We start from the raw sequence: 12428 nt of genomic DNA, 5'->3' as shown, positions 1-12428 counted from the left end.
TGTGTGTACTCCATTTTCTTTGCTCTTCTACAAAATGAGGGGGGTGGACCAGATGGCCCTAAGCTCCTGGCAGCACCCAGGCCTTCTCTGATTCTCCTTAGCCAATCCCAACGTGAAGGGCTTCAACCCCCATGTGAAGGGCTTCAACTAATTAATTTTTTTCCCCATAAACCAGACAAATGTGCAGTAATTTTTTTCTGAGAGACTTTCACTTCCAGCCTTCTAATCAGAACGGTTCCAAACCACATAGAACTTTAGCCAGGAGATTTCTCTTGACCCTTTGCATTGTTGAGCTAAGATAATCCAATTTAGGAGCCCAGGTTGATGAAAAGAATGTAAAGGAAGAAAGCAATAGGGGCACTGATTTCTTCCCCATCCAGGAAACATGACATGAGAGAGACCAAAAGCTCTGCAGTTGACAGAAGCAAGTGCCAGGAGCTCCTCCCCTGCAGATACCTCACAGGGATGAAAGACTGTTAGTGCATGTTTAGTGACCCTTAAGATCTTGCTCTCTGACTGCAGGCGAGCCGGGCTTTCATTTCACCTTTAACATCTCTCTTTTTTTTCTTCCAAATTTAAGAATGGCTGTAAGCATTCTGGAAGAACTTTATTTATTTTTCTTTTCGGATTAGTATCAATTGTTTTTGAATGCTATTCTCGTTTAAACTGAACTTCTAAATTTTCAGGGTCACTTTAGTTGATGTTTTTTTAATGGGAAAGAAATAGGAAATGCAAGATGTGTTTTAACTGGACTGATGAGGCATTAAAGCTTCTGGGCTGGAGTCTCTTCCTGGTGTTTTAGAACCTTCTGGTCGTGGCTTTGGTTTTGATTTCTCCATTTTGCCCAATGGAGGCATCAGGAGGACTAGATTTAAAGAGGAAGGTAAGGATAAAGAGGACTCAATTTTTTCCCTAAATTAAGGCAGAGCACAGCTGTGGCGGCACAGGAGCCAGCAGTTCCGCCAGGCACAGGGCAGCCCAAAAGGGAAAGGAGAGAAAAGCAGAGCAGGTGTTTGAGTAGTAGGGTCACCTTAAGGGAAACCCCTATAAAAAGCAGTAGCGAACAGCCCCTTCTGAGAGTGGCCCGGCATGTTCTAGTGGCTGCAGGGACATGTCGCAGTCAGCTTCCTTTATATCCTCATCCGCCCGTGAGTGTGAACCGTGACCTGGCCTTACTGGCCCCACCCGCCGTCACCAGGAAATGTCCCTGGCTCCTTTGTGGATAGAACACAGGGTTCAGTGCCCAGCTAGTGTCCTAGGATTAGGCATTACCATGGACCCTTCCTGTGTTGACATTTGTTTGTTCCTTTTGGTTAATATTGAGATGAGTTAGAGATATTTCATCTTTTCTTGTCCTGTGGACCTTTCTCAGAATAGTATTTTAAATGCGTAAACTAAAATATATCAGATGACATAGGAAAAGAAATTATATTGAAATGCAATGATCCGGACTTCCTGGAAGATGGCGGCTTAGTAAGACGCGCGGATCTTAGTTTCTTCTCCAGGACACCTACTAGGGGAGTAGAAACGATACAGAAAGCGCCCAAAGCCACAACAGAGATAAAAAAGACAGCGTACCCCATCCTGGAACGGCTGGCTGGCTGAGAGAAGCAGCTCGGGTGAGATCGCCGAGGCGCGCGGGCCTTAGTGGGCGGGGTGGCAAGTGGCCGGAGTTACTCCCTTCCCCCTTCCCGGGCCGGCTGGGAGAATTGGAGAGGTGGTCCCCTGAAACCAAGGCGACTGGCGCCCACACCACGCGCAGCCCCCGGACCAACTGAGAGAATTGGATCGGAAACCCCCAGGCCGCGGAGAACGGTGACCCCGTGACTCCCGGGGAACGTGCACTCTCTCGGGCGGGCCGCTGCCGCTGGCGCCCTCCCGCCACGCTTGTTGCCCAGGGCCGACTAGGAAATTCGGACGGGCTCTTTCCCTGGCTGCGGCGACCAGCAACCCTCCCTGCGTTCGGACACGCTCCCTGCGTTCGGACACCCTCCCTGCGTTCGGACCCCGGGCCGGCTCAAGCCGCTTCGGCTAGCGAACCCCCAGGACAGCGAGAGTTTTCCAAAGTTAAAGGTCCCACAGCACCTTTTACTGGTGGGACCCGCAGACAAACGTGTGCCACGAGCGCCACCTACTGGGCAGGATAAGAAAAACAGAACCCAGAGATTTCACAGAAAAATATTACAACCTTGCTGGGTCCAACACCAAGAGAAATCTGAATAAATGCCCAGACGCCAGCAGCAGAAGATAACTGTCCACGCTCAAAAGATTGAGAATATGGCTCAGTCAAAGGAACAAACCAATAGCTCAAATGAGACACAAGAGCTGAGACAACTAATGCTGAATATACGAACAGAAATGGAAAACCTCTTCAAAAATGAAATCGATAAATTGAGGGAGGACATGAAGAGGACATGGGCTGAACATAAAGAAGAAATAGAAAAACTGAAAAAACAAATCGCAGAACTTATGGAAGTGAAGGATAAAGTAGCAAACATAGAAAAAATAATGGATAGCTACAATGATAGATTTAAAGAGACAGAAGATAGAATTAGTGATTTGGAGGATGGAACATCTGAATTCCAAAAAGAAACAGAAACTATAGGGAAAAGAATGGAAAAATTTGAACAGGGTATCAGGGAACTCAAGGACAATATGAACTGCACAAATATACGTGTTGTGGGTGTCCCAGAAGGAGAAGAGAAGGGAAAAGGAGGAGAAAAACTAATGGAAGAAATTATCACTGAAAATTTCCCAACTCTTATGAAAGACCTAAAATTACAGATCCAAGAAGTGCAGCGCACCCCAAAGAGATTAGACCCAAATAGGCGTTATCCAAGACACTTACTAGTTAGAATGTCAGAGGTCAAAGAGAAAGAGAAGATCTTGAAAGCAGCAAGAGAAAAACAATCCATTACATACAAGGGAAACCCAATAAGACTTTGTGTAGATTTCTCAGCAGAAACCATGGAAGCTAGAAGACAGTGGGATGATATATTTAAAATACTAAAAGAGAAAAACTGCCAACCAAGACTCCTATATCCAGCAAAATTATCCTTCAAAAATGAGGGAGAGATTAAAACATTCTCAGACAAAAAGTCACTGAAAGAATTTGTGACCAAGAGACCAGCTCTGCAAGAAATAATAAAGGGAGCACTAGAGTCAGATACAAAAAGACAGAAGAGAGAGATATGGAAAAGAGTGTAGAAAGAAGGAAAATCAGATATGATATATATAATACAAAAGGAAAAATGGCAGAGGAAAATATTATCCAAACAGTAATAACACTAAATGTCAATGGACTGAATTCCCCAATCAAAAGACATAGATTGGCAGAATGGATTAAAAAACAGGATCCTTCGATATGCTGTCTACAGGAAACACATCTTAGACCCAAAGATAAACATAGGTTGAAAGTGAAAGGTTGGGAAAAGATATTTCATGCAAATAACAACCAGAAAAGAGCAGGAGTGGCTATACTAATATCCAACAAATTAGACTTCAAATGTAAAACAGTTAAAAGAGACAAAGAAGGACACTATATACTAATAAAAGGAACAATTAAACAAGAAGACATAACAATCATAAATATTTACGCACCGAATCAGAATGCCCCAAAATACGTGAGGAATATACTGCAAACACTGAAAAGGGAAATAGACTCATATACCATAATAGTTGGAGACTTCAACTCACCACTCTCATCAAGGGACAGAACATCTAGACAGAGGATCAACAAAGAAATAGAGAATCTGAATATTACTATAAATGAACTAGACTTAATAGACATTTATAGGACATTACATCCCACAACAGCAGGATACACCTTTTTCTCAAGTGCTCATGGATCATTCTCAAAGATAGACCATATGCTGGGTCACAAAGCAAGTCTTAACAAATTTAAAAAGATTGAAATCTTACACAACACTTTCTCAGACCATAAAGGAATGATGTTGGAAATCAATAATAGGCAGAGTGCCAGAAAATTCACAAATACGTGGAGGCTCAACAACACACTCCTAAACAACGACTGGGTCAAAGAAGAAATTGCAAGGGAAATTAGCAAATACCTCGAGGCGAATGAAAATGAAAACACAACATATCAAAACTTATGGGACGCAGCAAAGGCAGTGCTAAGAGGGAAATTTATTGCTCTAAATGCCTATATCAGAAAAGAAGAAAAGGCAAAAATTCAGGAATTAACTATCCATTTGGAAGAACTGGAGAAAGAACAGCAAGCTAACCCCAAAGCAAGCAAAAGGAAAGAAATAACAAAGATTAGAGCACAAATAAATGAAATTGAAAACATGAAAACAATAGAGAAAATCAATAAGGCCAGAAGTTGGTTCTATGAGAAAATCAATAAGATTGATGGGCCCTTAGCAAGATTGACAAAAAGAAGAAGAGAGAGGATGCAAATAAATAAGATCAGAAATGGAAGAGGAGACATAACTACTGACCTCACAGAAATAAAGGAGGTAATAACAGGATACTATGAACAACTTTACGCTAATAAATACAACAATTTAGAGGAAATGGACGGGTTCCTGGAAAGACATGAACAACCAACTTTGACTCAAGAAGACATAGATGACCTCAACAAACCAATCACAAGTAAAGAAATTGAATTAGTCATTCAAAAGCTTCCTAAAAAGAAAAGTCCAGGACCAGATGGCTTCACATGTGAATTCTACCAAACGTTCCAGAAAGAATTAGTACCAATTCTCTTCAAACTCTTCAAAAAAATCGAAGTGGAGGGAAAACTACCTAAATCATTCTATGAAGCCAACATCACCCTCATACCAAAACCAGGCAAAGATATTACAAAAAAAGAAAACTACAGACCAATCTCTCTAATGAATACAGATGCAAAAATCCTCAATAAAATTCTAGCAAATCGTATCCAACAACACATTAAAAGAATTATACATCATGACCAAGTAGGATTCATCCCAGGTATGCAAGGATGGTTCAACATAAGAAAATCAATTAATGTAATACACCATATCAACAAATCAAAGCAGAAAAATCACATGATCATCTCAATTGATGCAGAGAAGGCATTCGACAAGATTCAACATCCTTTCCTGTTGAAAACACTTCAAAAGATAGGAATACAAGGGAACTTCCTTAAAATGATAGAGGGAATATATGAAAAACCCACAGCTAATATCATCCTCAATGGGGAAAAATTGAAAACTTTCCCCCTAAGATCAGGAACAAGACAAGGATGTCCACTATCACCACTATTATTCAACATTGTGTTGGAGGTTCTAGCCAGAGCAATTAGACAAGAAAAAGAAATACAAGGCATCAAAATTGGAAAGGAAGAAGTAAAACTATCACTGTTTGCAGACGATATGATACTATACGTCGAAAACCCGGAAAAATCCACAACAAAACTACTAGAGCTAATAAATGAGTACAGCAAAGTAGCAGGTTACAAGATCAACATTCAAAAATCTGTAGCATTTCTATACACTAGTAATGAACAAGCTGAGGGGGAAATCAAGAAACGAATCCCATTTACAATTGCAACTAAAAGAATAAAATACCTAGGAATAAATTTAACTAAAGAGACAAAAAACCTATATAAAGAAAACTACAAAAAAACTGCTAAAAGAAATCACAGAAGACCTAAATAGATGGAAGGGCATACCGTGTTCATGGATTGGAAGACTAAATATAGTTGAGATGTCAATCCTACCTAAATTGATTTACAGATTCAATGCAATACCAATCAAAATCCCAACAACTTATTTTTCAGAAATAGAAAAACCAATAAGCAAATTTATCTGGAAGGGCAGGGTGCCCCGAATTGCTAAAAACATCTTGAGGAAAAAAAACGAAGCTGGAGGTCTCGCGCTGCCTGACTTTAAGGCATATTATGAAGCCACAGTGGTCAAAACAGCATGGTATTGGCATAAAGATAGATATATCGACCAATGGAATCGAATAGAGTGCTCAGATATAGACCCTCTCATCTATGGACATTTGATCTTTGATAAGGCAGTCAAGCCAACTCACCTGGGACAGAGCAGTCTCTTCAATAAATGGTGCCTAGAGAACTGGATATCCATATGCAAAAGAATGAAAGAAGACCCATCTCTCACACCCTATACAAAAGTTAACTCAAAATGGATCAAAGATCTAAACATTAGGTCTAAGACCATAAAACAGTTAGAGGAAAATGTTGGGAGATATCTTATGGATCTTACAATTGGAGGCGGTTTTATGGACCTTAAACCTAAAGCAAGAGCACTGAAGAAGGAAATAAATAAATGGGAACTCCTCAAAATTAAACACTTTTGTGCATCAAAGAACTTCATCAAGAAAGTAGAAAGACAGCCTTCACAATGGGAGACAATATTTGGAAATGATATATCAGATAAAGGTCTAGTATCCAGAATTTATAAAGAGATTGTTCATCTCAACAACAAAAAGACAGCCAACCCAATTACAAAATGGGAAAAAGACTTGAACAGACACCTCTCAGAAGAGGAAATACGGATGGCCAAGAGGCACATGAAGAGATGCTCAATGTCCCTGGCCATTAGAGAAATGCAAATCAAAACCACAATGAGATATCATCTCACACCCACCAGAATGGCCATTATCAACAAAACAGAAAATGACAAGTGCTGGAGAGGATGCGGAGAAAGAGGCACACTTATCCACTGTTGGTGGGAATGTCAAAGGGTGCAACCACTGTGGAAGGCAGTTTGGCGGTTCCTCAAAAAGCTGAATATAGAATTGCCATACGACCCAGCAATACCATTGCTAGGTATCTACTCAAAGGACTTAAGGGCAAAGACACAAACGGACATTTGCACACCAATGTTTATAGCAGCATTATTTACAATTGCAAAGAGATGGAAACAGCCAAAATCTCCATCAACAGAAGAGTGGCTAAACAAACTGTGGTATATACATACGATGGAATATTATGCAGCTTTAAGACAAGATAAACTTATGAACCATGTAATAACATGGATGGACCTAGAGAATATTATGCTGAGTGAGACTAGCCAAAAACTAAAGGACAAATACTGTATGGTCCCACTGATGTGAACGGACATTCGAGAATAAACTTGAAATATGTCATTGGTAACAGAGTTCAGCAGGAGTTAGAAACAGGGTAAGACAATGGGTAATTGAAGCTGAAGGGATACAGACTGTGCAACAGGACTAGATACAAAAACTCAAAAATGGACAGCACAATAATACCTAATTGTAAAGTAATCATGTTAAAACACTGAATGAAGCTGCATCTGAGCTATAGGTTTTTGTTTTGTTTTGTTTTGATTTTACTATTATTACTTTTATTTTTTTCTCTATATTAACATTCTATATCTTTTTCGGTTATGTTGCTAGTTCTTCTAAACCAATGCAAATGTACTAAGAAATGATGATCATGCATCTATGTGATGATGTTAAGAATTAATGATTGCATGTGTAGAATGGTATGATCTCTAAATTTTGGGTTAATTTCTTTTTTTCCGTTAATTAAAAAAAAAAAAAAAAAAAAGAGAAGGGATAATTGGAGATGAAGGGATACAGACTGTACAACGGGACTGGATATAAAAACTCAGAAATGGACAGCACAATACTACCCAATTGTAATGCAATTATGTTAAAACACTGAATGAAGCTGCATGTGAGGTATAGGTTTTTTGTTTTTGTTTTTTTTGTTTTTTTTCTTTCTATTATTGTTTTAATTCTTATTCTGTTGTCTTTTTATTTCTTTTTCTAAATCGATGCAAATGTACTAAGAAATGATGAATATGCAACTATGTGATGTTATTAAGAATTACTGATTGTACATGTAGATTGGAATGATTTCTAATTGTTTTGTTAATTCTTTTTTTAATTAATAAAAAAAAAAAAAAAAAAGAAATGCAATGATCCAGGTATTAAAAATGTGGGATTTCACAGCATCTGCCCTTCTTTATTAACACATTAAATAACCACTGTAATCTGGAAGTAAAGATGAGCATACTGACATGGCATCATCGCTGCAGCAATTGCCAGGGGGCTGAAAGCACCTATGGCTTCTATTGGTGACAATATCACACGTACTGCTAAAACTACTGTGGTTTTTTTGCCTGCATTCAGAATGGAAGGAAGTTAATTTCACAATGAGGTTGGTGAACATAAAAGGTGTAACTTTTTCCCTGGCCTGTGGTCAGGTCTCACTTCTTAGTCTGCTTGTCCTCCCAACATTCTCTGACAAAGCCCATCGTTCCTTCCCTTCTTGGAACACTTGCTTGGCCTGGCTTCTGGGATGCCATGTGCTGGTTTCCCCTTGCCTCACCTGCTGCTGCTTATCACTGTGGCTGCTTCCTCCTTATCTCCCTGACCTCTCCAAACTGGAGAATCCCAGAGCTCAGTCTTTGAACCCCCTTCTTTTTTAAACTTTTTTTATTAATTAAAAAAATTAACAAACAAAACATTAAGATATCATTCCATTCTACATATACAATCAGTAATTCTTAATATCATCACATAGTTGCATATTCATCATTTCTTAGAACATTTGCATCGATTTAGAAAAAGAAATAAAAACACAAAAGAAAAAGAAATAAAACGATAACAGAAAAAAAAGATTATACATACCATATCCCTTACCCCCTCGCTTTCATTTACCACTAGCATTTCAAACTAAATTTATTTTAACATTTGTTCCCCCCTATTATTTATTTTTATTCCATATGTTATACTCTTCTGTTGATATAGTAGCTAAAAGGAGCATCAGACACAAGGTTTTCACATTCACACAGGCACATTGTGAAAGCTATATCATTGTTCAATCATCATCAAGAAACATGGCTACTGGAACACAGCTCTACATTTTCAGGCAATTCCCTCCAGCCTCTCCACTACATCTTGAACAACAAGGTGATATCTACTTAATGCATAAGAATAACCTCCAGGATAACCTCTCGACTCTGTTTGGAATCTCTCAGCCATGGACACTTAGTCTGATTTCACTCTTCCCCCTTTGGTCGAGAAGGTTCTCTCAATCCCTTGATGTTAATTCTTAGCTCATTCTAGGGTTTTTCTCAGTTCCTTGATGCTGAGTCTCAGCTCATTCCGAGATTTCTGTCCCACATTGCCAGGAAGGTCCACACCCCTGGGAGTCATGTCCCACGCAGAGAGGGGGAGGGTGGTGAGACTGCTCGTCATGTTGGCTGGAGAGAGAGGCCACATCTGAGCAACAAAAGAGGCTCTCTTGGGGTGAACCCCCTTCTTTTCATACCTCTCCTCTTCTCCCTCCCACTAGCCTTAAGCATATTACTTGAAAAGCTCCAAGCTTCAGTTTCCAATTAAGTAAAATGGGGATAATGATGCAGCTTTACTTCAGATGGAAGTTAGGGACAGTAAATGTGTTAATAGCTACAAAGCACTTAAAACAGTGCCTAGCACATTACTTGTTTGTTAAATAGATATCTAAAGTATTTTCCTAGATAATTCCATCCAGTCTCATGGCTTTGATCCCATTTGAATATTGGTGATTCCCAGACTATATCCCTTACGCTGGTTTTGGGTTCTCTTTGGATCTAGAGGCGTTGTGGTAGTTAGATTCACTTGTCTACTTGGCCAGGTGAAGGTGCCTAGTTCTGTTGCTGTGGCCATGAGCTAACAGTACGTGAACCTCATCTGTTGCTGATTTACATCTGCAGTCCGCTAGGAGGCTTGCCAGCTGCAATGAAGGAAGTTTGACTTAATTGGCTGGTGCTTAAATGAGAGACCACAATGTAGCACAGCCCAAGCAGCTCAGCATTCCTCATCTCAGCACTCACAGCTAAGCCCAGGCCTTTGGAGTTGCAGAAAGAAGTCACCCCGGGGAAAGTTGTTGGAACCCAGGGGCCTGGAGAGAAGGTCAGCAGAGACCATTCTTTGCCTTCCCACGTAAGAAAGAACCTCAGAGGAAAGTTAGCTGCCTTTCCTCTGAAGAACTAACAAAGTAAATCCCCTTTTATTAAAAGCCAATCCGTCTCTGGTGTGTTGCATTCCGGCAGCTAGCAAACTAGAACAGGCGTGATATCAATTGTCCACTCAGCCCTGCCTTGAATATCTCAAACTTAGACTGAAATTGAACCCTTGATTTTCCTTCACAAACCTGCTCCTTCCCTGGCCTTCACCATCTAAGCCCTTAAGTGGTTGGACCCATAAGTCATCCCCGAGGCGTCTCTTCCTCGCACACCTCTCACCCCATCATCTCCAGATCCTGCCAGCTTTATCACTTCTCAGCAGTTCCTGCCTACCACCCCAGTCAAACCACGGACCTTCTGTCTCACGGGGCCACCCACCTACTGCCCTGTTTCCACTCACTCCATCTGCTATCTAAACAGCATACGGAGTGATCCTTTAACCAGTCTAAATTTAAGTCACGTTCCTCTCAGCATAAAACCAAAATCACCACCATGGCCTTTAAGACCTTATGGGATCTGACTCCCACCCCATCTCTTCTCTTACAGTCTTTCCCCCTCTGTCCCTTGGCTCCAGCCCCTCTGGCTTCCTTGCCAACCAGCCTTTGTGCCTTCTCTTTACTCTACTTCAAGGAAGCATTCACTTTTGAACCACCCTCCCTTCCTTTTTCAATGGCCCATAGTTCTCCATAGAACTCATATAGACTTAACGTGTGTTCACAAAGTAAGCACACCTAGGTAGCCAGCACCTCAATCCAAAAATAGAATGTTCCTGGCATCCCAGGAACTCCCCACCCCATGCCCAAACACTCCCTTCCCTGAAGGTCACTACTATCCTGACTTCTCTTGCCATACATCAGTTTTGCCTGTTTTTGAACCTCACATAACTGGAGTCGTGCAGTGTGTACTCCTTTTAAGTCTTCCTCCTTTCAGTCAACACTGTATTTGTGAGATTCACTCATCCTTGTTTGCATGTTGTTGAAGGTCATCCATTTTCATTGTCTAGTACTGCCTCACATGAACATACTCATTTTGTTCATCCATTCTGCTGGTGATGAACATTTAGATTGTCTCCAGTTTGGGATTAATTGTAATAAAGGTGCTATGCACATTTGCTAAATATGCATCTCTTTTAGCAAACACACTTGACCCCCTTCAGTTAGGAATATAGGAATGGAATTGATGGGTTGTTATGTGGGTAACTATTCAACTTCAATAAATAGTGCCCAACGATTTTCCAAAGTGGTTTTACCAGTTAGCACTCTTACCAACAGTGTGTGAGAGTCCTGGATGCTCCATTCTCATCCACACTTGGTATTGGCTGCCTTTCTCATTTTAGCCAATTGGACAGATGAGTTGATTTGAGTTTGTGTTACCACAATAGGTGGAGACAGGTAAGAAGCCCTATATCTTAGTACTGTCAGACTCAGAAATGGGGACTCTTTAGGTATGACAGAGAAGTATACTTTTCACATCTAAGTTCAAGGTTACAATCATGGGTTATTCTCAGCTCACAGCCAGTTTTCTGGGTGATATTTATGGATACTGTGAAGCTATGGAAAGAATTATTTGAGGGGAGGATTAAAAGATAAAATAATCTAGAAGCTATGAGGAAAAAGTAAATGCATATGCACCTTTTATTATTTGTATTTCTACTTTTGAATCTTAGATCCAACAAATTGCAACAAAATTCTTCCACTTGTAAGGGTGTTTTGCTTCAATTCTCAAATGAGAATATATGTTCAGTTCTCATATGCAGAAATTTTCAGCATCTCATGAATTGATTTAGCCAAGAGAATCATGAATTGCATCATATCTGATCAAGTCTTAGAAATGGTCATTTTTGGAGTTGAAGTTCTGCTTTTAAACTCAGAATACCTCTGTACCAATACAATTTCCCATATTTGAAAAATATATATATAAATATTTATATATATTTGTCCTCAACTTTGGTGACTTCAAAAAGAATATAATCCTACTTCACTTTGTTCCTTTCCATTGTTTTTTATTGAAACAACAGATATAAAGTGACTCTTTTTCATTTATTTATACCTGCTTTTGCTTTTCTGAAGAGACTTTGCAGTACCTTCATGAGGCCATTTGGAAGCAAATTGGAGTCATTTGAAGCAAAACCACTTTACCTTTTGACTTCTGAAGTAAGGCTGGTGTTGAGTGTGGGTGTTAGCACCCAAAACAAATAGTTTCCCTCTTTTCCTGTCTGGAAACCTGCCTACCCCACAGGCCATCACTCAGGGCTCAGGGCCAGCCTCAGCATCTGGGAGCAGACCTCTTTCCTAGGACCTGTCCCACCCATCAGAAACGCTGGTTTTCCTCCTTGACCAGGCAAGTGCAGCAGAATGTGGGAGGCTCAGAACAATCATTTGCCAACAGGATATTAAGGCATATCCTGCAGTATTCTAGACCCCTGGGAAAATGCTTGGTGCTTTCTATTTACGATTCCTTTGACACTGTCTCTTTCTACGAACTGCAAATGTA

The 12428-nt window shown here is 40.2% G+C and overlaps 1 protein-coding gene across 7 annotated transcripts in view; it reads left to right on the top strand.

The window, feature by feature from the left end:
* Positions 1 to 12428, top strand: part of RIN2 (Ras and Rab interactor 2) — a 286859-nt gene that overhangs the window by 206851 nt on the left and 67580 nt on the right. The window lies entirely within an intron of this gene.

The sequence above is a fragment of the Tamandua tetradactyla genome, chromosome 1 (assembly GCF_023851605.1).
Source record: "Tamandua tetradactyla isolate mTamTet1 chromosome 1, mTamTet1.pri, whole genome shotgun sequence".
Lineage (NCBI taxonomy): Eukaryota > Metazoa > Chordata > Mammalia > Pilosa > Myrmecophagidae > Tamandua > Tamandua tetradactyla.
This window is presented reverse-complemented; position numbering and strand designations above follow the sequence as displayed.